This window comes from Loxodonta africana, chromosome 6 (genome assembly GCF_030014295.1).
Source record: "Loxodonta africana isolate mLoxAfr1 chromosome 6, mLoxAfr1.hap2, whole genome shotgun sequence".
In the NCBI taxonomy this organism is placed as follows: Eukaryota; Metazoa; Chordata; class Mammalia; order Proboscidea; family Elephantidae; genus Loxodonta; species Loxodonta africana.
In genome coordinates, this window is record NC_087347.1 from 24547501 (window position 1) to 24574283 (window position 26783).

At 40.7% G+C, this 26783-nt stretch overlaps 1 long non-coding RNA gene across 1 annotated transcript in view; it reads left to right on the forward strand.

The window, feature by feature from the left end:
• The window catches only part of LOC111749467 (uncharacterized), a 38291-nt gene extending 12336 nt beyond the window's left edge, over positions 1–25955 (forward strand). The window contains exons 2-3 of the long non-coding RNA XR_010322232.1: positions 24695–24819; positions 25802–25955. This is a non-coding gene — a long non-coding RNA (uncharacterized LOC111749467). The remainder of the gene's footprint in view (positions 1–24694; positions 24820–25801) is intronic.
• The last annotated feature ends 828 nt before the right edge of the window (positions 25956–26783 follow it).

The window sequence follows — 26783 nt, forward strand, 5'->3', positions numbered from 1 at the left end:
CAGGCTTCTAGAAGAGAGTGATTTTAGGAAAACCACCTGGGGAGAATGATTTTGGAGACTCAGGAATTTTTTGAGCTAGCATTTTGAAGTTTTTTTTTTTCTTCCCAGTATAAAATGGGGGTGGAATTGAAATTACAGCATGTCATAGGGGCTCTCTTCGCTTTGTTTTGCACTGAAAGCAAGGAGAACAAATATAGCAGAATCCTGCTCCATGGAAATAAAGAGTGTCTTCTTGTAACTACAGACAGTAGGTTGAGAATTTAAAAAGCACGAATTGTATTTGCAGCCCTATTTCACACACCAGTGCAGAGTAGTCAAGTAAACCAAGTGTAGCTACAAGAAGCTGCTGATATATTTAAGGAGTCTTCATAGAAAGGTGTGTTGTTTTGGGGGAGAATGGTAGATGAGAAGCCTTTAAATCTCACTGGTAACTCTTCAGGTGGTACAGTGGTTAACAGCTTGGCTGCTAACCAAAAGTTTGGCAGTTCAATTCCCCCACTGCTCCTTGGAAACCCTGGAGGGCAGTTCTACCCTGTCCCATAGGGTCACTAGGAGCCAGAATCCACTGGACAGCAATGGTTTTGGGTTTGTTTGTTGGTTTATAACTTTTCAAGGTTATACCTTAACTGTATGGGTTCTCTTGATGATGGCTTTATCTTTTTCCCTCTAGCCTCTCCCTGCTTTCCTATTTCAGAATACACACAAGATAACTTCCATAAAACTGTTCCTAGTGTGTTAGAGTTCTGCTCCAATGTCGTTCTTAGAGACCATGCTGTGGGACTGTTTCTAGGTGAGATGTTCTAATGAGGTCCTTCCGGTATTTATAGGTTGACTCTTGGGTGGGGCCAGTTACACCGAATTTCACACGTCAGCAAGTTGTGTTCAAGTGAAGCTCCAGCGAGGTGCTTTGAACCCCCTAGTTAGGAAAAAAACCAAGTCCCGACACATTCTTTGTTATTCTTTATGACAACAAAAGTCATCTTGAATTCTCGCTCATAGATCCAGTAGGAGACATCTATTGGCCTTAATAACGTTTTAAAATTTAATAGCTCAGTTGTTTCAGCCTTGGTCTTACAATGCCTGTAGGAGTTGAAACTATCTGGCACATGCAATTTAGTTTCTGGTTGACACCTCAAAATAAAAAAAATAATAATTCTAAGCTTGCAAGTTCCCAGGCTTAAAATCCCTCCTCATAAATTATGCTCCTGTGCCTTACCTATATCATTGCTTCTAAGAGAATTGGCAAAAAAAGAGTTTCAAATATGAGGGCTGCAAAATATCATTTCGTTACAACTTTTTTTTTTTTTGAGAGACTAGCATGTGGTGACCATTTGTATATGAAACAGTTTCCAAATGTACTCAGTTGTAATTAACCCAAGAATCTCTGTATCTCTTTGTTCCACTCGCCAGTTGCTTCTTTGTGCTTGTCTACAAAGCAAGCAAGAAACTTGATGGGAAAGGTTCAGCTATACATGAAAGGTAGGGTGTCTAGTGGTGGAATCCTTCAGCTGCTAACCAAAGGCTTGGAGGTTCAAATCCACCCAGAGGTAACCTCGGAAGAGAGTTCTGGCATTCTACTTCCAAAAAACCGTCCATTGAAAAGCCTCGGGAGCACAGTTGTACCCCAACAACACACGGCAACCAGTTCAACAGATTTCCTTAGTGGTGCTAAAACCCAGTTCCTCGGCATTCTGTGGTTTGTGGATATTGTACTTGATTATTTTGATTTCCTGTGTTTGGAACTTTCCCAGACTCCTAAGCAGTAAAACCAAATTGGGAAGAAGATGCAGGGATCTCTGAACTTCACCCTGATGTCTTTTTCTTGTTTGTTTGTTTGCTTTCTCACACATGTAACATTTCATCCATGGCCATTACTTTTCAAGTCTTAGACGTTGCTCTTTAAACCAAGTAACATTTTGATCTTGAATATCTCCTCTCAGTACAATAGAGCACATAGATTTGGAACCAGAGTTATTATTTATTATTATTATTATTTTTTTATGCTTCCTTTGCTTCTTTGATGCTGTCAGTGATCGCCTGTAGCCTGTAGTTTCATGCATGGATCACAGTTTATTCCTTGTCAGATATTTTTCATTTCAGTTGTTTCTCCAGCCTTCACATGTGTTTCAAATGCCACAAGAGAATGAAAGATGAGTTATTAAAAAGTAGTTTCAGAGATTTAAAAGGACAATGGGTGGTAAAAATACTAAGGAGCTAATACCCCCAATTTTGCGGTCAATGTGACTTTTTTTTTTTTTTTAATAAAAGCAGCTCATGTGGCCTTTTTAAGTGACTGTTAGGAAAAATAGTGGTCCTGGTCCAACTGCATATGTGATAGGGAATTGGATGGCTCAGGAGATGACTAATGGGACTCTGGACCTTTCTGCCTTTAGGTCACCTCCATGAATCTGGACTACATCATAAGTGGTCCAAGGCCCAGCCATCTGGCAGCCCTAGAATGACTTTAATGGACTTGGTCTCAGTCCAGGTCCTAGTCAACAGGTGTTCACATCATAAGTGACACTAATTGACTTCCTAGTCTCTCAAGTTGGAAGAGGGTGGCCTTTCATTGAGACGGTGATGGGGAAGGGGTTACCCATGATGTATTCAGGCTCCAGTGAAAGCCAAGTCATTCAACTTCTGAAGCTGGCACCAACCTGGCATCTTGCAAATGTGATATTTCTCTCTCAGGAATTCCATTAGCCTGAGAAATAGAAAATAGGAATCTAATTTCCAAAGATTTTCTGTAACCCAGGGTGGTTAATGCTGTTTTTCTGAGGTTAAGAAAACTGTTGGGGCTTTTCTCCCCATTTTGTATTGTAGTTATTAGATGCCTCCTATGAAGATAATGGGGTCTCTAGGTGATGCAAACCATTAATATGTTCAGCTGCTAACCAAAAAGTTGGAGGTTCGAGTCCACCCAGAGGTGCCTTGGAAGAAAGCCCTGGGGATCTACTTGCAAAAAATCAACCACTGAAAACCATGTGAAGCACAGTTCTACTCTGACACACACTGGGTTGTTGTGAGTTGGAATCTACTCAGTGGCACTAGACTGGATGAAAATGATGTGTATAAGGAAGCAAACGGGAACATTGAACTCCAGGTTGCTGTGATAATGTCAGTCAGGTTATTTGCCTTTGCTTTGGGGTTGGTTTATAACAAGCTGTGGCGCTCTGGTGGTACAGGGGTTAAGAATTTGGCTGCTAACCAAAAGCTTGGCCGTTCGAATCCATCAACCGCTCCTTGGAATCTGTGGGGCAGTTAAGCTGCCCTCTATGAGTCAAAGTCAACTCATTAAAGGCAGCTTTTTTTTTTTTTTTCTTTTCTTTTTAATGGATGGTACTCTTTGATGGAAAATTTAATTCTGCTGTCTTCATGTCCTGGCAGAATGCAGACCAAAGTGAAAAAGCTTAATTTTGAGACCCTTTTTTTTTTTTTTTTATAATAACTTTTATTAAGCTTCAAGTGAACGTTTACAAATCCAATCAGTCTGTCACATATAAGTTTACATACATCTCACTCCCTACTCCCACTTACTCTCCCCGTCTTGAGTCTGCCCTTTCAGTCTCTCCTTTCTTGACAATTTTGCCTGCTTCCCTCTCTCTCTATCCTCCCATCCCCCCTCCAGACAAGAGTTGCCAACACAATCTCAAGTGTCCACCTGATATAATTAGCTCACTCTTCATCAGCATCTCTCTCCCACCTGCTGACCAGTCCCTTTCATTTCTGATGAGTTGTCTTCGGGGATGGTTCCTGTCCTGTGTCAACTGAAGGTCTGGGGAGCATGGCCGCCGGGATTCCTCCAGTCTCAGTCAGACCATTAAGTTTGGTCTTCTTATGAGAATTTGGGGTCTGCATCCCACTGATCTCCTGCTCCCTCAGGGGTCCTCTGCTGAGCTCCCTGTCAGGGCAGTCATCAATTGTGGTCGGGCACCAACTAGTTCTTCTGGTCTCAGGATGATGTAGGTCTCTGGATCATGCGGCCCTTTCTGTCTCTTGGGCTCTTAGTTGTCATGTGGGCTTGGTGTTCTTCATTTTTCTTTGCTCCAGGTGGGTTGAGACCAATTGCTGCATCTTAGATGGCTGCTTGTTAGCATTTAAGACCCCAGACGCCACATTTCAAAGTGGGATGCAGAATGATTTCATAATAGAATTATTTTGCCAATTGACTTAGAAGTCCCCACAAACCATGCTCCCCAGACCCCCGCGCTTGCTCCGCTGACCTTTGAAGCATTCATTTTATCCCGGAAACTTCTTTGGTTTTGGTCCAGTCCAATGGAGCTGACCTTCCATGTATTGAGTGTTGTCTTTCCCTTCACCTAAAGCAGTTCTTATCTACTGATTAATCAATAAAAAAAACCCTCTCCCACCCTCCCTCCCTCCCCCCCTCGTAACCACAAAAGTATGTGTTCTTCTCAGGTTTACTGTTTCTCAAGATCTTATAATAGTGGTCTTATACAATATTTGTCCTTTTGCCTCTGACTAATTTCGCTCAGCATAATGCCTTCCAGGTTCCTCCATGTTATGAAATGTTTCAGAGACTCGTCACTGTTCTTTATCGATGCGTAGTATTCCATTGTGTGAATATACCACAATTTATTTAACCATTCATCCGTTGATGGACACCTTGGTTGCTTCCAACTTTTTGCTATTGTAAACAGAGCTGCAATAAACATGGGTGTGCATATATCTGTTTGTGTGAAGGCTCTTGTATCTCTAGGGTATATTCCTAGGAGTGGGATTTCTGGGTTGTATGGTAGTTCTATTTCTAACTGTTTAAGATAACGCCAGATAGATTTCCAAAGTGGTTGGACCATTTTACATTCCCACCAGCAGTGTATGAGAGTTCCAATCTCTCCGCAGCCTCTCCAACATTTATTATTTTGTGTTTTTTGGATTAATGCCAGCCTTGCTGGTGTGAGATGGAATCTCATCGTAGTTTTAATTTGCATTTCTCTAATGGCTAATGATCGAGAGCATTTTCTCATGTATCTGTTGGCTGCCTGAATATCTTCTTTAGAGAAATGTGTGTTCATATCCTTTGCCCACTTCTTGATTGGGTTGTTTGTCTTTTTGTGGTTGAGTTTTGACAGAATCATGTAGATTTTAGAGATCAGGCGCTGGTCGGAGATGTCATAGCTGAAAATTCTTTCCCAATCTGTAGGTGGTCTTTTTACTCTTTTGGTGAAGTCTTTAGATGAGCATAGGTGTTTGATTTTTAGGAGCTCCCAGTTATCGGGTTTCTCTTCATCATTTTTGGTAATGTTTTGTATTCTGTTTATACCTTGTATTAGGGCTCCTAGGGTTGTCCCAATTTTTTCTTCCACGATCTTTATCGTTTTAGTCTTTATGTTTAGGTCTTTGATCCACTTGGAGTTAGTTTTTGTGCATGGTGTGAGGTATGGGTCCTGTTTCATTTTTTTGCAAATGGATATCCAGTTATGCCAGCACCATTTGTTAAAAAGGCTGTCTTTTCCCCAGTTAATTGACACAGGTCCTTTGTCAAATATCAGCTGCTCATACGTGGATGGATCTATGTCTGGGTTCTCAATTCTGTTCCATTGGTCTATGTGTCTGTTGTTGTACCAATACCAGGCTGTTTTGACTACTGTGGCTGTATAATAGGTTCTGAAGTCAGGTAAGGTGAGGCCTCCCACTTTCTTCTTCTTTTTCAGTAGTGCTTTGCTTATCCGGGGCTTCTTTCCCTTCCATATGAAATTGGTGATTTGTTTCTCTATCCCCTTAAAATATGACATTGGAATTTGGATCGGAAGTGCGTTAAATGTATAGATGGCTTTTGGTAGAATAGACATTTTTACTATGTTAAGTCTTCCTATCCATGAGCAAGGTATGTTTTTCCACTTAAGTATGTCCTTTTGAATTTCTTGTAGTAGAGCTTTGTAGTTTTCTTTGTATAGGTCTTTTACATCCTTGGTAAGATTTATTCCTAAGTATCTTATCTTCTTGGGGGCTACTGTGAATGGTATTGATTTGGTTATTTCCTCTTCGGTGTTCTTTTTGTTGATGTAGAGGAATCCAAGTGATTTTTGTATGTTTATTTTATAACCTGAGACTCTGCCAAACTCTTCTATTAGTTTCAGTAGTTTTCTGGAGGATTCCTTAGGGTTTTCTGTGTATATAATCATGTCATCTGCAAATAGTGATAACTTTACTTCTTCCTTGCCAATCCGGATACCTTTTATTTCTTTGTCTAGCCTGATTGCCCTGGCTAAGACTTCCAACACGATGTTGAATAAGAGTGGTGATAAAGGGCATCCTTGTCTGGTTCCCGTTCTCAAGGGAAATGCTTTCAGGTTCTCTCCATTTAGAGTGATATTGGCTGTTGGCTTTGCATAGATGCCCTTTATTATGTTGAGGAATTTTCCTTCAATTCCTATTTTGGTAAGAGTTTTTATCATGAATGGGTGTTGGACTTTGTCAAATGCCTTTTCTGCATCAATTGATAAGATCATGTGGTTTTTGTCTTTTGTTTTATTTATGTGATGGATTACATTAATGGTTTTTCTGATATTAAACCAGCCTTGCATACCTGGTATAAATCCCACTTGATCAGGGTGAATTATTTTTTTGATGTGTCGTTGGATTCTATTGGCTAGAATTTTGTTGAGGATTTTTGCATCAATGTTCATGAGGGATATAGGTCTATAATTTTCTTTTTTTGTAATGTCTTTACCTGGTTTTGGTATCAGGGAGATGGTGGCTTCATAGAATGAGTTGGGTAGTATTCCGTCATTTTCTATGCTTTGGAATACCTTTAGTAGTAGTGGTGTTAACTCTTCTCTGAAAATTTGGTAGAACTCTGCAGTGAAGCCGTCCGGGCCAGGGCTTTTTTTTGTTGGGAGTTTTTTGATTACCGTTTCAATCTCTTTTTTTGTTATGGGTCTATTTAGTTGTTCTACTTCTGAATGTGTTAGTTTAGGTAGGTAGTGTTTTTCCAGGAATTCATCCATTTCTTCTAGGTTTTCAAATTTGTTAGAGTACAATTTTTCATAATAATCTGAAATGATTCTTTTAATTTCATTTGGTTCTGTTGTGATGTGGTCCTTCTCATTTCTTATTCGGGTTATTTGTTTCCTTTCCTGTATTTCTTTAGTCAGTCTAGCCAATGGTTTATCAATTTTGTTAATTTTTTCAAAGAACCAGCTTTTGGCTTTGTTAATTCTTTCGATTGTTTTTCTGTTCTCTAATTCATTTAGTTCAGCTCTAATTTTTATTATTTGTTTTCTTCTGGTGCCTGATGGATTCTTTTGTTGCTCACTTTCTATTTGTTCAAGTTGTAGGGACAGTTCTCTGATTTTGGCTCTTTCTTCTTTTTGTATGTGTGCATTTATTGATATAAATTGGCCTCTGAGCACTGCTTTTGCTGTGTCCCAGAGGTTTTGATAGGAAGTATTTTCATTCTCGTTGCTTTCTATGAATTTCCTTATTCCCTCCTTGATGTCTTCTATAACCCAGTCTTTTTTCAGGAGGGTATTGTTCATTTTCCAAGTATTTGATTTCTTTTCCCTCGTTTTTCTGTTATTGATCTCTAGTTTTATTGCCTTGTGGTCTGAGAAGATGCTTTGTAATATTTCGATGTTTTGGACTCTGCAAAGGTTTGTTTTATGACCTAATATGTGGTCTATTCTAGAGAATGTTCCATGTGCACTAGAAAAAAAAGTATACTTTGCAGCAGTTGGGTGGAGAGTTCTGTATAAGTCAATGAGGTCAAGTTGGTTGATTGTTGTAATTAGATCTTCCGTGTCTCTGTTTAGCTTTTTACTGGATGTCCTGTCCTTCTCCGAAAGTGGTGTGTTGAAGTCTCCTACTATAATTGTGGAGGTATCTATCTCGCTTTTCAGTTCTGTTAAAGTTTGATTTATGTATCTTGCAGCCCTGTCATTGGGTGCGTAAATATTTAATATGGTTATGTCTTCCTGATCAATTGTCCCTTTTATCATTATATAGTGTCCTTCTGTATCCTTTGTAGTGGATTTAAGTCTAAAGTCTATTTTGTCAGAAATTAATATTGCTACTCCTCTTCTTTTTTGCTTATTGTTTGCTTGATATACTTTTTTCCATCCTTTGAGTTTTAGTTTGTTTGTGTCTCTAAGTCTAAGGTGTGTCTCTTGTAGGCAGCATATAGATGGATCGTGTTTCTTTATCCAGTCTGTGACTCTCTGTCTCTTTATTGGTGCATTTAGTCCATTTACATTCAGGGTAATTATAGATAAATAAGTTTTTAGTGCTGTCATTTTGATGCCTTTTTATGTGTGTTGTTGACAATTTCATTTTTCCACATACTTTTTTGTGCTGAGGCGTTTTTCTTAGTAAATTGTGAGATCCTCATTTTCATAGTGTTTGACTTTATGTTAGTTGAGTCGTTACGTTTTTCTTGGTTTTTGTCTTGAGTTATAGAGTTGTTATGCCTTTTTGTGGTTACCTTATTATATACCCCTATTTTTCTAAGTAAAAACCTAACTTGTATTGTTCTATATCGCCTTGTATCACTCTCCATATGGCAGTTCAATGCCTCCTGTATTTAGTCCCTCTTTTTGATTATTGTGATCTTTTACCTATTGACTTCCATAATTCCCTGTTATGTGTATTTTTTTTTTTAATTAATCTTAATTTGTTTGTTTTTGTGATTTCCCTATTTGAGTTGATATCAGGACGTTCTGTTTTGTGACCTTGTGTTGTGCTGATATCTGATATTATTGGTTCTGTGACCAAACAATATCCTTTAGTATTTCTTGTAGCTTTGGTTTGGTTTTTGCAAATTCTCTAAACTTGTGTTTGTCTGTAAATATCTTAATTTCGCCTTCATATTTCAGAGAGAGTTTTGCTGGATATATGATCCTTGGTTGGCAGTTTTTCTCCTTCAGTGTTCTGTATATGTCGTCCCATTCCCTTCTTGCCTGCATGGTTTCTGCTGAGTAGTCAGAACATATTCTTATTGATTCTCCCTTGAAGGAAACCTTTCTTTTCTCCCTGGCTGCTTTTAAAATTTTCTGTTTATCTTTGGTTTTGGTGAGTTTGATGATAATATGTCTTGGTGTTTTTCTTTTTGGATCAATCTTAAATGGGGTTCGATGAGCATCTTGGATAGATATCCTTTCGTCTTTCATGATGTCAGGGAAGTTTTCTGTCAGAAGTTCTTCAACTATTTTCTCTGTGTTTTCTGTCCCCCCTCCCTGTTCTGGGACTCCAATCACCCGCAGGTTATCCTTCTTGATAGAGTCCCACATAATTCTTAGGGTTTCTTCATTTTTTTTAATTCTTTTATCTGATTTTTTTTCAGCTATGTTGGTGTTGATTCCCTGGTCCTCCAGATGTCCCAGTCTGCATTCTAATTGCTCGAGTCTGCTCCTCTGACTTCCTAGTGTGTTGTCTAATTCTGTTATTTTATTGTTAATCTTTTGGATTTCTACATGTTGTCTCTCTATGGATTCTTGCAACTTATTAATTTTTCCCGTATGTTCTTGAATAATCTTTTTGAGTTCTTCAACAGTTTTATCAGTGTGTTCCTTGGCTTTTTCTGCAGATATCCTAATTTCATTTGTGATATCAATTAAGCATTCTGTAAATTAGTTTTTTATATTCTGTATCTGATAATTCCAAAATTGTATCTTCATTTGGGAAAGATTTTGATTCTTTTGTTTGGGGGGTTGGAGAAGCTGTCATGGTCTGCTTCTTTAAGTGGTTTGATATGGATTGTTGTCTCCGAGCCATCACTGGGAAATTAGTTTTTCCAGAAAATCCGCTAAAAAAAAACTGCAGTCAGATCCCTATCAGAGTTCTCCCTCTGGCTCAGGCTATTCAGATGTTAATGAAGCCGCCTGGGGAGGGTGGGGGAGGGAACAGAGAGATAGGAGAGTAACACCTCAGAATATAGCCAGAGTTGCTTGTCTTGCTTGGAATGACTGTTATATCTGAGATTCCCGCGGGCGCGTCGCCTATGTATGCTGGCTGTGTGGAGATTGCCCCCAGGGGGTCTGGCCCGCTGGAGTCACGGTCAGATCCTCCGCTTCCAGCCCCACGCCCAGCGTCAAGGCTCCCCTACTGGGACGGTGCACTCTCAACTCCAAAATCAGTCGCTGCCTCCCGGGGACTTCTCGTCCCTCCAGCCGCGTGGCCGTGTACCCCCGTGAACCAGGTGGGCCCCCTCCCGGGGTTAGTTCAGATGGGTGGAGTAGCTCCCCGTGCTTGTGACGCGACCAAGTGTCCCGGCTGGAACGCTGCTCTCCCCACTCCAATACCAGTCGCTGCCTCCCGGGGACTTCTCCTACCGGCTGTGTCCCACGCCGCCCGCGCGACCCGGCTGGTTCCCTTCCCGGGGTTAGTTCAGGGGGTGGAGCAACTCTCCGTGTTTATGGTGTACCTGCGAGCAGTCCAAATCCCTGCGGGACGGTTCCCCGGCTCGGATGCTGCTCTTTCTGCTCCAAGATCAGTCACTGCCTCCCGGGGACTTCTCCTACCGGCTGCGTCCCACGCCGCCCGTGGAACCGGCTGGTCCCCCTCCTGGGGTTAGTTCAGGGGGGTGGAGCAGGTCTCTGTGCTTGTGCCGTACCTGACTGGTACGCTGGCTCCAGGCTCTGGAAACTATCGCTGCTTCCCCGTATGAGTTCGTTCTCCGTCTCTAAATCCGTGTTTGTTGTTCAGAGTTCGTAGATTGTTATGTATGTGATCGATTCACTTGTTTTTCCGTGTCTTTGTTGTAAGAGGGATCCGAGGTAACGTCTGCCTAGTCCGCCATCTTGGCTCCGCCCCCTGAGACCCTTTTAATAAACATAAATTTCAAGGCGTTGAATTCCAGGGGGCTTCATCCAACACATACTCTTCTCTGTTATTACAAGTATTTGAATCCAGAATGAGCTGCCATCATTGCCTCTCAGGGCTGGGACCTATGGGTGATTTGGCCAGAGGCCCAGGAGAGTATCAGTAGTATTAGTACAGGGAAACCTGTGAGAGTCAGAACTAAATAGGACTGTTTCTTATTTCCTGGTATCACAAGTTATCTGCCTTTGACAGCATGCAGTCTTAGCACTTTTCTATTTCTCATTTTAGTGGGAAACATTTGAGTTTTCCTTCTTTGAAAGGTTTGCGCCTTACCCAGGTTCAGGCTTCTGCTGCTTTCATTGAGTATTTTGTCCCCTGAAGTATCTTACGTTCATCTACTTGACTTTTTTTTTTAAGTACGCAGATGACTGGGATGTCCCTTAGCAAGTGACAAAGCCACATTCCTGAATTAGTGATCACGCTTAAAAAATCACGATGACAACAGCCACCGTGAGTCTATTTATTAGAGCAGAAAGGCTCTTTAAGCAAAATGATCAATGTCTCACCTCTTTCTGAAAAGGCTCTCCGGAGGTGGGAAATCCTTAGACGTCTGATCTAAGGTAATGAAGAAGGCTTTTTATTGGTCTGTTTCTGGAGCCGGCTTTCAAGCAGTTCTCTTGGTAAATGTAGAAATCTGAGTATTAGAAAGTAAAAGGCACCAGCAAAGATTTACTGGGTGAGGCTATCATCCCAGCTTTTAGAGTCTTTGTGATTAACACATCTTTAATTGGGGACTGATCTAGATGCTTCGGATGTCAGAAAGCTAAATGTTACAGTATTGTCTCATTGGCTTCTAACACAGCAGGACGATTAGCAGCTGTCTGGGTAACAAAGAACCTGAAGCTCACAGCACAGCATTTCTTTTCCAGATTTGGAATGCTCGAAGCTCTCCAGTGGGGCTGACAGCTGAAGGAACAGAAGCCGTAATTCACAGCAGCTAATCCCTTCCCTTTTTCTTTGCTGTATATCTGCTCAATAGAAGGGACCCGTTCCCGACACCATTCTCCACATTCCAAATTAAATTTCAGAGACCGTGGTAGATCATTGAGGAGCTCACTTTGCCAGATCTTTCCATCCTGTCCAAACAAGACATGCAGGAAATAATTCCAACTAAGACTTTAGGCTAGGTACTTTTTTTCAGCATAATTTGGCCCACCAAGAAGTTTCACCTTACTGAAGGCATTTAGAGAAAATAAAATAAAATAAAGGTTTAGCTAACTTCCCTCCATTTACTTATCTTAAAATAGTTGGCTTGCTCGGGCAAATTCTTCTGAATTGCCTTCCAGTGGAAAGGCTTGTTTTCCTGTTTGCCTCAAACTGGCATTCTTACTTAACGGGAAATACACACACTGAATCCTGCCATGTTTCTCTTGGCAAGGGTTGGGCTATCCTTGTCAGAACATGCCAACAAATTTCTTAGTAAGCAAGTAGAAAGTAAAACAAGCAGCTCTCAGACGAAACAGGGCACTGCAGAACTGGAGCAGAGATACTCAGGGGCCCCTCAGGTAATTTCTAGTTAATTCTGGTAGACCAGGAGTGGGGTGGGGTGGGGGGGCTTGGTTTCGAGTGAAGCTGTCACCACTTGTAATTCTACAACTAATTGTATGGTTATATATGTAGTAATGTTCATTCAAGGTAGTGGTTAGCATTTTAAAAACCCTAGCAGGCATTTAAGTAATACATTTTCCTTACTCCAGAGAGCAGGGATTGCTGCATGGCTCAGATATTAAGCTTAATGATTAAATAGTTACCAAAGTCCTAGTTTGCAAAAAAACGAGATCTTTCATGATACCTTTAGACCTTTACTCAGAAGGTTAACTGAAGCTCTTGGATAGGGCTTTCTAATAATCACTTCAATGCTTCATCATTAATATTCTATTGGTTACCATTTTTATTTGATTATAACGTTTTTTATTTGTGAAATATATACACATACAGAAAAGTGGGTGGGACCCAAATGTGTAGTCAATGAGTTATTGCAAAGCAAGCAGCTGTGCAGCCATTGCCCTGGTCAAGGAATTGAGCATTGCCAGCCTTCCAGAAGCTTGCCTTAGACCTATTGCTGTCAAGTCAATTGTGACTCATAGTGACCCTACAGGACAGAGTAAAACTGCCCCATAGGGTGTCCAAGGAGCAGCTGGTGGATTCAAACGGGCGACCTTTTGGTTAGCAGCCAAGCTCTTAACCACTATACCACCAGGGCTCCATACCTTGTCCCAGTTATTATACCTGCCTTACACCCTGTCCCACTTATTTTTCCTTAAAGCCAAATACCATTATCTTCTTATTGAAATTTTTGGTTTTAGATTGTTCTCGTAGCTGTAATACAAGGTGCTACATCACCAAAGAGCTTTAAGTTTTGTCTCTGAGCTGGGTTCATGTCTAACTTTTCTCTGGGCTTCTGGCAACTAACTGTGGATGGCCCTGCCCCTAGCACATGGCAGACCTCAGGAAGATTTATTTTGTTTTCACTGCTACTGTGAGAGCAAGTCACTTAACTGTGGCGTCTCAGATTTCTTACCAGGGAAGGAGACTTAGATGCTTTCCGTAGATCCGTGCTTCAGAGTATGGGCTCTGGGACCAGACTTTTTTTAACTCGCTACTTATTAGCTGTTATTCAAATTCTCTGTACCTTAATTTCCTCATCTGTAAAATGGGGATGATAGTACCTGCCTCATAGGGTTTTTGTGAGAATTCTATGAGTTAATATATGCAAAAGGTATAAAATAATGCTTGACACATAGTAATTAATAAATGTAGCTCATTGCGTAAACATATGGTATAGAGGAGGGATCTCATACTTTCGAGTCAGGCAGACTTGGGTTTTCAATCTCCTTGGTTAAGAGCTTAGGCAGCTAACCAAAAGGTCAGCTGTGGGAATCCACCAGCCACTCCTCAGAAACCCTATGGAACAGCTCTACTCTGTCCTAAAGGGTCACTATGAGTCAGAATCAACTGGACAGCAACAGCTTTTTTTTTTATTGCTTTGGTCAAATTATTTAATTTTTCTGTGCCCGAGTTTTGAAATATGAAATGCAAGGGTGATAATCAAAGCCCCTGGGTAGCACAAATGGTTAAGCACTCAGTTACTAACTGAAAGGTTGGCAGTTCGAATCCACCCTAAGAGGCACCTCGGAAGAAAGGCTTGGCTATCTACTTCAGAATGATCACAGTCATTGAAAACCCTATGAAGTACAGTTCTACTTGAAAACACATGGGGTCACCATGAGTTAGAGTCAACTCAACAGCACAACTAGTTTGGTTTTTAATTATTCTTACCTCAGAGAGTAACAAAACCAAACCAAACCCATTGCTGTCGACTTGATTTTGACTCATAACAACCCTGTATAGTAGTGAGTCTTAAATAATGTTCAATGTGTGAAATTGCCTGGCAGTAGAGGCCCTTAGCGTCCTTTTGCTCCTTTACCCATTCTTTTCAGATTAGCTCTGATTGATGTAGCTTGAATCTTCAACTGCTTAAACTGCTAACTGTGCAAGGAAGAGTGAACAAACTCTTCTGTAAAGAAAAAAACTCAGCTGAGCCATTTTGAAAGCCCTCCTGCCTTTTCTCACTTAACATTAAAACAAGCTAAGCTGAATCTCATGGCCGGTGTTGTGAAAGTCCCTGGAGTCGGCTCACTGTTGGAAGACCTGTGGCTGTGCTGGCCCTGGAGCTACACGACCCCTGTTGCTGGCATTGCAGACCTCACCACCTTCTCACCAAGGAGCGGACGGCTGCCTATTGCATCCGCCCAGGAGCTGCAGTTCCCAAGAGAAAACCTGAAGGCTATTTACACAGGTTCAACCCACAGCCCAAATTTCTGTAGGCCATAACACTACAACATCTAATTTCACTTAATTATATGAAAATGCCTTTTTTCTTTTTTGCTAACTGACCTCCCCCTTTACCTGACTGGGGTGACACAATAGAAAATTATTTTTTGCTGAAGTTATATCCAGTTGACAGTGGTGAGGGGAGAAGGGTTGGTGTGGGGTTACCAAGATGGACTGGGCATCACCATCTAGTTGGCAGATTAGGGGCAGGGAGAATACAGAGGAGCCTCCCATTGGGTGTCACAAGAGAGATATTTATGGGTCAGGCCTAATAATCACGTCATTTCACTTTCTTTTGCATAAAATGAGCCACACTGGATGCAGTAGGGCCCTAGGAGATGTCTTGGCTGAGTAGTTCCATCCCAGGAACAACTGTTTCTGGGATGGGAGCTCAAACCTTTGAACAGTTAACCACAGAAGCCCAGTCCCAGCATCTTAATTTCTAAGCAAACACCTAACATGAAGGCTAAAGATGACATCATATCCCTTTCTTTAAAATTGGGTTGGTATCTTTCTATACAATTTTTCTACATCTGCTGTGCATCTCTCTGGAAAAAATAAAATGATGTACCATCCCAGCCAACTCTCTGGACAAGAAAAGTCTTATAAAATGTTGGCCTCAGATTAAGCCAAAAATAAAGTGAGACTCTTGAGAGTTAAACCATTTGCAAAGTCTTGCCCTTGAATCATTTAGTTAAAACATTGTTAGGTCCGATGGATGGCTTCTGTCTGGAGGCAGGATGAGAAGGCAGAAAGGGACAAGAGCTGGTTGGATGCACATGGGAAACCCAGGGTAGAAAGTGAGAGTGTGCTGTCACATTATAGGGATTGCAACTAGTGTCACAGAACAGTGTGTGTATAATTTTTTGTATGAGAAGTTAACTTGAGCTGTAAACTTTCACCAAAGCACAATTAAAATAAAATAAAAACATGGTGAGGTCCACAAATCACATTCTTAAAATAAAATCATTGGACACCTGTCCATTTTAGCCTTTATAAGTGGTAGTATACACTGCTTTATTTTCCAGTATTTATTTAAAATAGACTCTGCACTGACCTTGGAAATCACTTTGTGGGGGGAAAAAAACTGCATCCCTCATACATTTTAAATATAAGCTTAATTAATATTAATACTTCCATATTTAAATATAAATGAACTTCATTTAATTTAGAGTCGTCTGAAGGTTTTGGCTGAGAATTTGGTTCTGTGTTTTTGATTGACTAGGAAAAATATTTCATGTCAATTTTGGAACAAATCAAGGTGCTTTTTTGTTTTATTTTTCTATGCAATTATTTTAGACACAGTTTTACTTCTTGACTAGGAGAAAATATGGATTAATGATGTAGCAGCTAAAAGCTGTGGGACGCATGGTGAGTTCTTCCAATATCAGTGATGTATTCCAGTGAGGGTGGATGAAATTGAGTCTTCGAATGATCTTACTTACTTGTGACTCCCTATCTCTTTTTCTATTCTCCATCCAATCTGAATGTCACAAGTACCGAAATAGCAGCGAGCCAACCCAGCTGGTTGACTGTACCACAAACAAAATCCTATGTATATGAAAGCACTTTGCAGACGGTCGAGTACTGTCAAATACTGTGATGAAACACTAAGGAAACATCCAGAAATTGCTCGATGGTGTTTGGTGCCGTAGGTATTGCTGAGCGGCTGGAGACAAAACTTCCCTCCCTTCGGTGGGATGTGGAAGAAAGCAATTAATACTAGCGCCAGAGTTCTTAGCATCTCTGGGACGGCAAAACCCCTAATCACAAGAATATCATTAGTGCTCTGAAGCATTTAATTTTGATGCTTGACAGCATTTTAAAATGCGCAAACCTTAGATAAAGAGCAAATCAGAGCTGTGGTGTTGAATTGAGACAGACAGAGGGAACAAAAACCACCTTAAGCTCCAAGTAATTAAATTTAAATACGCCATTTGCATGAAGCGGAAATATATATATAAACTGTGGGTTTATTTTTCCTATCCATGAAAGACCCCTTGAGTAAACATGATCCATTTAAACTCTGATCCTGGGGAGGGGAAAGGTGGCAACTTTGCTGTGGTTAGAGTCATCTACCAACAGTTACCCAAAAGCAAAGATGAGAAGGCAAGGAGAGGAAGAGAACCTAACTCTATGGAAACAGAACAAGCAGAATGGAAATACCTGAGAATGCTGACATATTGTAAAAATTGTAACCAATGGCCAGGAATGATTTGTATAAAAATTGGTAAAGGAAACCAAATTTTCTGCGTCAACTTTCACCTAAAACACAATAATATATACATATATATATATATATTTTTTAAGTCATTTTCCTCCAAACAGTGGCATTGCATGCCACTGACACCATGGGCTCAGGTTTCTTGACTTCATAAAAGGCTGTTTTCATTCTCCGTTGCCCACAGGCTGGAGACCTTTCATTGCATCTGTTTATTTCCTGCCTCACCCCTTTGCCTTCCTAATTTGAGCCAGTAATGCAATGTAGTTTGTTAGTTTCAGCTGTTTTCCTTTTTTCCTGCAGCCCCCACAAACTGTTGACCACTCGTGATGCTGGACTCCAGAAAACAGTCTTACAGCCCCCGAGTGAAGGCTTGTAGAGAGTCCTTCCTCCCTTTCTTTTCTCTGTTACCTATCTCTTTTTCTCTTCTCCATCCCATTTGGGTGTCACAAGTACCAAACTGCTGCAGTAAAATGATCTGTAGGTGTTTAATGGCGAGTCATTGAGGAAGCGACTAGAGAAAATTGCAGCATGTGCATCAGTGGGGTGGAGAACAAGAACTGCTGAGCTTTGAACCATTGAATGGTAAATTTACCCCTTTCTTAAAGGAAGCCACCTCCATTTGATATCAAAGCCATCTCTTGTAATTCTTCCTTGTGAAATGTACCACTGTTAGAGAGACATGTTCCAGCCGCCTAATCTCTGCTGTTTCTGTTTATCCAAAGCAGACACGGAGATAAAACCCACATGTGCCTTCTGGATACATGGTGACCCACCCTCAAACCAAATGTAACCATAGGTAACAAATGGTGATTCTCTTTATAAAGCAGGCTCAGTTTGTCTGGGAAGTGGGGAACTTTGAAAACAATTATTTGGGGGTGAAATTTATCTTGACTTTCTACTAGAAAACTCATATTGTTTAACTTCCAAGCTTTGGTGGATTGTTCCTTTCAATCTCTTTTATTACGATTTAACTTGATTCCAAAGCGTGCAGGGAAAGACAGTCTGTTCCACGTACTTGATCATACAGCCCTTGACTCTACAAGGTCTCTAGTCTCTTACCCTTACACGTCCACACTGATATCCTTTTGGTGGGAGTTCGGGAGTCCCTGAGTGGTGCAAATGGTTAAACACTTGGCTGAGAGGTTGGTGGTTTGAACCCACCCTAAGGTGACTCAGAAGAGAGACCTGATGATCTGCTTCAGAAGGTCATGTCTATGACAACCCTGTGGACCACAGTTCTACTCTGTAACACATGGAGTTACCATGAGTTGGAATTGATTCAACAGCAACTGGTTTGGTTTGGTGGAAGTTTAGGGGCAAGGACAGTAACTAATGGTTCCTTAGGGCCATGACTGACTTTGCTCACACTACTGTTTTCAGAGGGTAACTCTACTCTTATAAAGCTAGAGAAATGTTTAGCGTTCTTTCTGGATTTAAGATTATGACTTGGGGAAGAGGTATCTGAACACCTGCACCTTTGTGGTTAGGGTGCCAGGGAAGCTATTTGCATATGCTGTACAGGTACAGGGGAGAAATGCTGAGCGGAATTGTCAACGCTTTTTTGTCAACCTAAAGGACGGTCCCTCAAAATGCTGTCTGAAACAGGTGCAGTGAAGCCTGGTTTTAATGTTAACATATTTGAATGACATTTTACAGCCTGTGTGTTTGAAAAATGTTCAGAAGTGTCACATATACCTTAGAAACAGACTTCATTTATAATTAGAATCATCATTTGCGTTTATCCCTAATTGTCAATATCTTAGGTAACCTAAATAGCTAAACCAAACCTACAAAAGGTCATCTAAAATGCATACAGATGGAAAGTTATCTTAAGGATGCTTTGTATCTGGTCTTTTATTTATATTAAAAAAAAATTTTTTTTTAACTGGCTCCAGGGATTTTTTTTTTTTTTTAGATCTGTTTTAACACTTCTTGTTGTTAGTTGCCTTAGTTCACACTTGCCCATTCATCAAGTATTTATTAAGCACTACAGTGTGCTATGAGTCGTAATTGACTCGACAGCAGTTGGTATGGTTTTTTTTGTTAACTATGTGCCAGACGGAAACCCTGGTGGCGAAGTGGTTAAGTGTTACAGCTGCTAACCAAAGGGTCGGCAGTTCGAATCTGCCAGATGCTCCTTGAAAACTGTATGTGGGGTAGTTCTACTCTGTCCTATAGGGTCGCTATGAGTCGGAATCGACTCGACGGCACTGGGTTTGGTTTTTGGTTTTATGTGCCAGACATGGTCCTGAATACCAAAAAGATATAGAGATGAACAAGGTAAAGTTCTACCTTATGGAGGTCATTAAAAAAAATCCATTGCCGTCAAGTCGATTCCGACTCATGGCAACACTATATGATAGAATAGAACTGCCCCATAGGGTTTCCAAGGAGTGGCTGGTGGATTTGAACTGCTGACCTTTTGGTTAGCAGCCAAATGCTTAACCATTGCACCACCAGGGCTCCAATAGCTTACATGTTTGTATCTGGAGGGCAGGTATTTTACCAATAGGGAAGCTGAGAATAGGAAATTTGAGTGGCTTACCCAAGATGGCAACTAGTAAATATCAGACTCAGAATTTTATCCAAAATCTTTTTAAAAAAACCATTATTTTCCCCACCAAATTAGTAAAATGAAGAACACTCTAACTTTAGATATTTGGATCAAATTGTTTTTATCTTTACCTCATTTCACGTGTTCTAGGTGCCCTGGTGGCACAGGGGTTAAAAGCTCGGCTGCTGACCAAAAGATGGGCAGTTCGAATCCACCAGCCGCTCCTTGGAAACCCTCTGGGACAGTTCTACTCTGTCCCATAGGTCACTCACTATTAGTTGGAATCAACTTGACGGCGACGGCGACGGGTTTAGGTGGTTCTTTTGCCCTTATATTTGAGGCAGTACACCTTTGCTCAGCCATCCTTATTTCCCTAAGCTTACTCCACTTCCTTCTACGGTTTCTTTTGGAATCCATAGTGAGCTCCTCCCTATTCTGGTTTCCTGTCCCAATCATTGCCTTTCTTCAGCCCAATATGGTTTAACTTTTTAAACCTAAGTGCCCCAGATAGTTCTACTTTGGGTTGTAAATTGCTCAAACAAAGCCTTAAAGAACATTTGTTGAATGATTGATGTGTCAGCGTGATTTGTAAGCATAAAACAGAGGAAGTGAAGGGTATGTTTTGGAATAATAACTGTGATGCCCTTGAGAGTAACAGGAGAAGATGGCCTCAGGGATGTGCATGTCAGGTCAGGAAAATAGTCATCTTTTGATCGTTGACAATTCACCTTTGAAAGTTTGAAAAGTAGGGACTCAATTGAACTAAACCACAATCGTCACTTAAAGAATTGCCCTTTTTTTTAATTCCTGCCTTTGTGGTTCTTACATTCATCATCTTTCCCCACACATACTGCTGCCAACTAACATGACTGGTTCTCCTTGTGTGTATTGTCTAAATTCGGGCCACTGAGAGCACCTGGTTATGTCCAGGGACACAAAGCTTTTCTGGAAGCAAGCATTTCTACTTTTATGAAGAAAGTCAGTGGGTAGATAGGGATGCTTTTGAATTTAAAATGCATCTCTTTCATTTAGTGGGGGATACTATGTACATTAGCCCCCAGCTTCCTCCTGGCCTCTCCATCTTTTCAGCAGTCTGTGTCTAAAGATACAGTATGGTGAAGAAGTGCCTTCTTCTTAATCTTCCTTATGACCGAGGGAGCATGGATAATAAGGGAATTAACAGGAACTGCCGCCTCTTGAATTCAAGAAAAATGAGTCCCCTGAGTTGACATTAGAGAGTGTCTTCTCAATATGATGATTATAAAAATTCCCCCCCCCTTTTTTTAACAGTAAGAAGAGGCCAAAGTATAAGATGGTACTGATACCAAGGATTATGTTATTCTCTGCTTTGTTTCCCTTCTCTCCATCAGTGCCTCGTTCAGTAGGTACCCATTAAATATGTGCTGAATGGATGCATCAGTATTGAGAAAGACCATGCTCTGGGAAGTAAATGACAGCACTGAGAGGCCAGTGAGACCTTTTTCGGCTTGGACTTTATATGTTGACAGAATTCCCCCTTGTGATTAGAAACCCTCTTTTGAACTAAGGCATTGATTTGTCAGAGCTCCTATTAAACTGTATATTTGGGGGAAGTGTTCAATCTGTTATTTTATTAGTCTCTTCTCTTTTAGCCAAGGGCAGAACTCTTGGGGTATTCAGACTCAGTATCCAAAACATTTCTAACTGGAGTTGCGCTGGGTAGCGTTTACCAAAGTGTGGAAACATACCAGTGGTGGCCTCTGAGATGATTTTAGGGAAGACGTAGGTGAAATAATGCTTGATACTGAATTGCTCTGTGTGAAAGTTAGTGCCTTTTCAATTCTCAGTTCTTTAATTGCTCCAAGGTCAGAATCTCTAGCTGGTCCCAGGATATCTTTCATGCCTTTCTAGCACTGGCTCATCTCTCTTTTTAGCAAAGTTCAGAGAGGCAAGGGTTTCCAGCAAACATTTGATGGCATTGTTTTATTTACATTATATTAATTTTTTATGGTTATCTCCCATTAATTGCAATTGATAACAGGATTTCACTTACACCAGTAATGGGAAGTTTGTTTTCAAATACAACAACTTAAGTAAGAAAAGTGAGCTAATTTAACAAAAACTTTACATAAATCTTACTACAGGGGCAAAGGGATACGGCATCAGTTACGTAAGTGGCATGAGAAGACTGATGCTTGGGAACCATGGGGGCTGGGGAGAGGTTGGGAAAGAGCCATTGCCAAGTGCCTCATCTAGGGAAAGGAGCCATAGGCAGGCACACACAGTAGGGTGATGGCTTCCAGATATAGAGTTGGAGGCTGTATTGGGATAGAAAAAGTTGAGGGAAAAACCCTCCAAAGTGGCAAAAACTATGACATGAGGGACATCTAAGTTGCCCCTTGTCTCCAAAGGCCCAGTTTTCCCAACTGGTGTTCTCCTTACCAGAGAAGGTAAGAAGCCCCTCTCCAGGGGCAGAAAATGGCCGCCATATCACACAACAATGCAATGAGCATGTTTGGTTGTTTCTCAGCCTTACTTGACCATGGATTACTTTTGTCACTTCTGCCCTCCTCTAGCATCTCGTTCTGCAGAACCTCTGTTCCGGAAGGAATTCAGACTTTACAGCTGTACAACCTAATACTTATTTTGTGAACTAGAGCAATTTATTCTACTTTGCTCTGGTTGCCCTTGTAATGTGGGTCCTGGAACAAATGTCCAGTTAGCAGTTTTATGGCTGTCTCCGTACTAACCATCCCATTTTCATTGAGCCCTTCCTGTCTATCCCTTGCAATTTCTCTTTTATCTCTTATTTTCCTCCATCCGTATGACAGCTGACGCAGGGTCCACTCTGTTGGTTTATTCTCACATTTTTGTCTCTCAGTATTCCACGTCAGGCTCTGTTTAGAAAAATTCTATTAGCTTTTTTTTAACATGATTACATTGTTAATTCCCTGCCTGAGAATTTTGAGCACCTCGGCTGAGCTCACATTCCCTTTGAATGGGTACAGAACGCTGCTGCTGGAACTTCTCAGATGGAAATCAGGTTTATTTCCTACACGCAGCTGAGGGAAGCTGTCTTAGTTAATCAGTGCACTTGGAGGTCAGGCTGGCGATTCTTTCCCGAAGAGCCTGTCAATTATCAAAAGCTGACCCGGACCATTTCTGAGAGAAAGTTCATTTTACAATTTTATGATTTTCCTCCCTCCTGCTTTCTTTCTAACAGTCTCACTTTTCCATTTCATTTCCCAGTTCTGAACATCAGAGTTTAAAGAGCCCCTTTTTATGGAGCGTATGCTAAAGTGCTGTGTTAGGCAATATATTTATTACCTGGAGTGAAACGGCTTTTCACAGCCAGGTGGCCTTCTTGCTACTGCTATACTTAAGAAAGTCACTCCTTGGCTTTTATTAGACAATAGCTCTGTATCAACCAGTAAAGAAAGAGAATGCGAAAGAGAGAGAGAAAGACAGAGTGTGTGTGTGTTAGGAGGGCGGCCTTAATGCATCTAATGAGCACATTTCCGTCTTGCATTTTCCTCAGATGTTCAGTGGCTTCCATATGTTGCTACACACAGCTTTGTTCATCTAGTTGGGTATTACTAACCTTGGGGTTGTCTTTGATGGAGGACATGTGTATCCACTGTATCTTTCTCTTGTGTTTATGTCTGAGATCCAATCTGGAATAGTTTCGGAATTGAGAGAGAGAGAAAGAAAAATGAGGGGTGTGTGTGTGTGTGTGTGTGTATGTGTGTCCATCTCTAATAAGGATGCCCCACTGTCAAGTAACCCCCTCCAGGAGGCGCTCCCTGGTGGATTGGCTTCAGCTGGAAGACTCCCTTTTGAGGCTGTGGTATGTGCTGCTTGGCTTTCAGCCATCACTAGACCTGTCAGATATGGTCAAGCGGGGTTGAAGCTTTTCCAATTCCATTTTACTCTCTTTTTCCCTCTGAGTTATGGGTTGGCCAAACCAAAACCAAATCCAGTGCCATTGAGTCGATTCCAACTCATAGCGACCCTATAGGACAGGGTGAAACTGCCCCATAGAGTTTCCAAGGAGCACCTGGTGGATTCCAGCTGCCGACTCTTTGGTTAGCAGCCATAGCACTTAACCACTATGCCACCAGGGTTTCCTATGGGTTGGCAGTTCTGTGTATATTGGGGAAGGTGAGAGGGACGACACAACTAAGTTTTTCCACAATGGCCATTTTGTAAGGTTTGTTGTCATCCCTGTATATAACACTTCACACATTTCCACAGTTTGGGGGCAAAAAGAGAATATACTTTCCATTTAGGGAGGCCCCTAATCTCTAGTTCTACAGACCAGCTTTGGTAGATAAGATTAAAAATGTCATGAATGGTGCCTCTTCTCTTTGGAGATTGCTCGTTTGTGCCAGCCGTTGTCAGTCAGTGCAGAGCCTGACAACAGCTGACTGGAGATGTGACCACCGTGGTGGAGAAGCAAGAATTAGACAGCCTGGATTTATAAATCTCAAGCATGTTCCTCCTCCCCACCCCCAATACACAGCCGGCTGAGGACTGCTTTTGTGTCTTTCTGAGTTAAAAGAGGGAGGTTTGCTACTCAGCAGGCAAAAGCAATATTTCAACTCTGTTGTAAAGTAGTTGCCAGATGCCGTATATGTCCAGAAAGACCACCATTGTTTTATTTGTATTTTCCATCATTACGTGGTTGTATTCAAACTGAAAACTTTTAACTATAATTAAGCAGTACATACTTGTATTTATCTTGGGAAATTATGTAAATTTTTGCCTTCAGCATTCCCTTCATACCCAAGAAAGATTTGCTTTCTCTTGATTTTATAAAATTTATAAAGACCGGTAAGATGACAGCCATCATACTCTGGAAATAGGATGAGATGTAGTTTTGTTGAGCTTAGAAAGAGATTTTTCAAAGGCTTTCATGCTTTGCAAAAGGTCAAAATCTAGGCAGAGCTCTCTATCTCCACAGTGTTTTTTGGGGAGTGGCTGTGGGTACAATGGAAATGAAGCTCCAGGCCTGTGGACCTCCAGGCTTTTCCTTCAGAAATTTTCTAAGACAAATCACTTCTAAAAACATGTTGGAGAAAAGACTATAAATATGATATACTTTTGCACTGGGAAGACCAAAGCGGGATGGGGGAGGGGAGGGTGACAAGACCATCATTCATACTTTTCTTAAGTAAGATGAAATTATCGACTGATACTTAACAATCCCTTTTTTTTTTTTCTGAAAGTAAAATTTCTTATGTTTTTTTTTTTTTTCCCAACAGCACCTTCATCCATTGCTTTGGTCCAGGCTAAAGAAGTAACAAGATACAGTGTTGCATTAGCTTGGTTGGAACCAGATAGGCCCAATGGGGTGATCTTGGAGTATGAAGTCAAATATTATGAGAAGGTAGTACTTGACTAAGCAACATCTTCCCTCCTTTCCTCCTTTCTTCCCTCCCTTTCTTTCTTTCTTCTCTGTTTAGGTTTTGGCCAGTTAGAAATCCTAGCATGCCAGTGAATTCCAACCAAATACAGTTTGCTTCCCAATCAAATCCCATTATGAATTTTATGCATTAAGCTAGTTATTTTGAAAAAGAGGCAAAATACATTGCATTCTAATATAGCTGCGTTTTTTTCTTTCTAGTAATGGAAATCAAATAGCTAAGTCATTCTGATCGATAAGCCTTATATCGGGGCTAGTGAGTCATAACCACCATAATAATAACCTGTTTAAGTAGATCGCTGCTATTCAGAATGAAGGTGTGGGTTTTGATGACTTTTAATAGAAAATCAGGGAAAGAAAATTACATTCTTCAGCCTCTTGAAGTTGTAGAGAGGCATTATTTTTACAAATAATTTGTCTCTCTTAAAGGACAGAATTCTGAAGACAGCGATTTGCATTCAAGGTTGTCTAGAAAGCGAACAATTGCTTTCTCTTTCTTTTTAAACATAATCACGTATTGGCTTCGTTATTAGAAGCAGAAAAGGGACAGAATTTTTTTTCATTGAAACCAGATTTTACAAAACTTTTGACATTTTCAAGACAGAAAATAGAAAAAGACAAAGGACTTGCATGCAATGATTTCTGTTACATTGCTGGGTGTGGAGTGAGAAAAGCCACCAACTATCTTTGAATGTTTTTTTTGAATTACGAGTATAGACCTGGATATGGTCAGTGTCAACAAGTTCGTACTTGAAATTGTCAGATCTTTGGCCATCTAGGAAGTAACGATAGTACTTACAGCCTGAGGAGAATGTGGGGTTGAGAGACTTTTTTTTATTTACCTTCAGCTTCTGAGTAGACTGGCATGGCTCCTTTAATACTGTGCCTATAATGAGCAGAGTCTTTATTTTACCACCTTTCACAATTTTATCTTCCCGTCACGTAGGATCAGAACGAGCGAAGTTATCGCATTGTCCGGACGGCTGCCAGGAACACGGATATCAAAGGACTGAACCCTCTGACTTCCTATGTTTTCCATGTGCGAGCCCGGACTGCTGCTGGCTATGGGGACTTCAGTGAGCCTTTGGAGGTCACAACCAACACAGGTAACTGGGCTGTCCAGACTGGACTCCAGAGCAAATCCCATTACAGTGAAATGTAAGAAGCTGTGTGCAATTTTTACTTATGCAAATATATTATTGGAATGAACGTTGCTTGAAATACCGTAACCAATGTCTGTAACTTAGAAAATCTCATACAATTTAGAGAAGAATATTTTTTACAACAGTGTCTGACCTGTCTTTTCATGTGAATGAAAAATGTTGTCTATTTTTTCTTGTTTTAAGCCTTCTATAAACCACAAAAAATGGGATTACTAAACTAATTGAGGGTTGCATAGCTACCTTACATTAAGATAAGTTTTCTCCCATAGAGGATTAAACAGCAAGCTTTACATTTTTTTTTAGTTCCTACTTTTTTTTTTTTTTTTCTGGAAATCTGTTTAAATAAAGTCAGAGGATTTTTTTTTTTTTTAAGCCCCTTTAGACAAATATATCAAATCTTTCAGCATATTGAGGTGAATCAACTGGTTGGTCGGTTAGGTGGAAAATGTTTAGAGGGCCCACTCATGGACGAGCAATTTATATAAGATTCCCACCTCCAGAACTGACAAGCCCAAATTTGGCCTACTTCATAAAACGATGGATGGGACAGAATTTTTGACATCAGCTCTAGAAATTTCCATCCATAGCTTATTTATTAATGTTCATAATTTATTAAATTAAATAAGAATTTTCAAAAGCAGATTTAAAACAGTGCCCTAGAAGGGAATCTTGAAGAGAATTGACATGCTTTGGGGTTATCCTGGAAAGCTTCAAGAAAGAAGTGGCTTTTGAACTGGACAGCAATCAGCAGGTTTTCCATAGATA